Here is a 2630-nt window from a genome sequence, read left to right as displayed (position 1 = left end):
CCATCTCAAACCAGTTGAATCGCCAGTGCGAACCTCATCTTTAACAGCTGAAGAATACAGTTCTAACCATAATTATGTCTTGCTCTCTCTCTCTTTGTGCGCTTGCCTAGTCTTTTTCTCCCTCGTCTGCTGTCGTCTTAGTCTTATCCCCTTTGTCAGTTCTCTTTCTTTCAATATAAGAAGCTTCGACACCAATCTAAGCAACATACCGCTCGAAGGAGTCACGAGGACCGTGTCTGGAACTGTCGTTCTCACAAAAGGCATCTCTGCGCCTAACTTTTGAACAGGCCACATGCTTTATGCCAAACCAATAGATATATGGGATTCTGTTACAGGGAAACAAGCAGACTTCTCTACTCATTTCTCTTTCGCCATTGAGGCTTTCGGCACTGATCAATATAACGATGGCATTGCCATTTTCCTTGCTCGTGTTGGCTTCTCAATCCCACCTGACTCCACTGGTGGATACCTAGGACTCTTCAATGAGAGCATGGTTAATCATGGGCCTCTGAACCAAGTTGTGGTCATTGAGTTCAATACTTGGGTGAACCCAGAATTTGATCCTCCAATGCAGCACATAGGAATCAACATAAACTCACTCTCCTCGCTTGTTTATGACAGGTGGAATCCTGAATCACACAACGGCAATGCAACTAATGTTCTGGTGGCCTATATTTCTACTAGCAAGAATCTTAGTGTATTCTGGTCATTTGATGGCAAGCTGGTTTCTCCAGATAACAAAAGTTCCTCGCTTTCTTACCAAATTGATCTTGCTAAAGTTCTTCCTGAATCAGTAGCGATTGGATTCTCAGCTGCTTGTGGCCTCTATGCAGAGAGGCACGGCATCAATTCATAAGAATTTACTTCAAACTCGGATGTTATACATCCCCTGTTGGCAAATACATCAAAAAAGGGGGTAAACTCTATGATGTATAGGATTTAACATTTATCACTGTTCCTGTATTATGTCTATTGCTGGTTATTTCAGCATGTTATGCATATCTATGATAAAAAAATATGAGCTTCGGGCTCTGACTGACATTGACAAAGAGATATTAGCATTGCCAGTGAAATTATCTTATCAAGAGTAGCTTGTTGCGACAAATGGCTTTGTAAATGATCAAAGACTAGGCCAAGGAGGGTCCAGCCAAGTTTATGAGGGATTTTTGAACCGTTTAGATTGCCCAGTCACCGTTAAAAGAATCTTCGTAGGATCCAAACATTCAGAGAAGGTCTTCACCAACGAAGTGAAGATAACAAGCTGCACGATACACCGAAATCTAGTGCAATTCATTGGATGGTGCCAAGAGGAAGGTGAGTTTTAGCTCGTTTATGATTATATGCCTAATGATAACCTTGATAATCATCTCTTTGGAACTCATAAGAGTCTGCCATGGGATGTGAAGTATAAGATAGCTTTAGGGCTCGCGTTAGCCCTCAACTATCTTCATGAAGATCTAGAGCAGTGTGTTCTCCACCGAGATATAAAAGCCGCCAATATATTACTCGACTCGAACTTTAACACTAAGCTTGGAGACATTGGAGTGGCTAAGCTCGTTGATCCCCGGTTCAGAACTCAAACAACAGATGTGGTAGGGACATATGGTTACCTGGCACCAGAATATTTGAGTGAAGGCAAGGTTACTAAAGAATCCGACATGTTCAGCTTTAGGGTTGTGGCTCTAGAAGTTGCATGCGGTAGGAGGACCTATCAGGATGGAGAATTTCACGTTCCCCTACACAAGTGGGTTTGGTAGCTTTACCTTGTTGGAAATATGCTTGAAGCAGCTGACGAGACATTGGGTTCGATTTTCAATAGGGAGGAAATGGAATGCTTGATGATGCTGGGACTGTGGTGCGTGCATCCAGATCCAAATAGAGGGCCAAAAGCAGGACAAGTTATCAGATTTCTTCAGAGAGAAGCCCCAGTGCCGGAGCTTCCACTTAGCACATACGAGGCACCCACTTCATATCGGCCATCAGCTCAAAGAATAGAATCGTCTTCTATTGAAGAATTCAGTTCCTGTTCAGCAAGATAGATCATGGCCCTGAAGCCATTTTGACTCTCCAGATATAAAATAGATGTTGTGATAGATTATTTATGATCAAACTGTTAAATATAAAGGAACTGAGATTGATAAAGGAAGAGAAAGAACACGTGTGGAAAAACAAAGAGAGAAAAGCAACAACGAACTGATGATACAGAAAAGCAACAAAGAGCTGGTGATCAACGGTAAAGAACTCGTGATGAAGACAAACTTGGATCGACATCAATGAAGAAGAAGCCTGGAATGAAGATTGACATGGATCGCGAAGTCTGTGCGGTTATTCAGCTGAAAGTGGGAAAAACAAAACGTAGAAACAGTTAGTTGTATTCTGGTTTTCTTAATGAGCTGTATTCAGTTTTTCTATTCTGATAAGAAGTCTTCTTCTTCCTCGATGAAGTAGAAGAATAGAAGGAAGATCAAGCTGAGATAGAAAACGAGAGAGCAATCATCCATGGATGCTCTGCACTGAATAGCATATACATGTTGAGATAGAAAGATAGAAAACAGGGGAGGAAGAACAGAGGAGTTGTATTCATAGTTGTTCAATAATACACAGAAAGCTTTGTAGTACAATCTTATTGA

The 2630-nt window shown here is 41.5% G+C and overlaps 1 pseudogene; it reads left to right on the top strand.

The window, feature by feature from the left end:
• The first annotated feature begins 292 nt into the window (after positions 1-292).
• On the top strand, positions 293-2039 carry LOC104455883 (annotated as a pseudogene).
• Positions 2040-2630: the final 591 nt, after the last annotated feature.

Source organism: Eucalyptus grandis, chromosome 7 (genome assembly GCF_016545825.1).
Source record: "Eucalyptus grandis isolate ANBG69807.140 chromosome 7, ASM1654582v1, whole genome shotgun sequence".
In the NCBI taxonomy this organism is placed as follows: Eukaryota; Viridiplantae; Streptophyta; class Magnoliopsida; order Myrtales; family Myrtaceae; genus Eucalyptus; species Eucalyptus grandis.
This window is presented reverse-complemented; position numbering and strand designations above follow the sequence as displayed.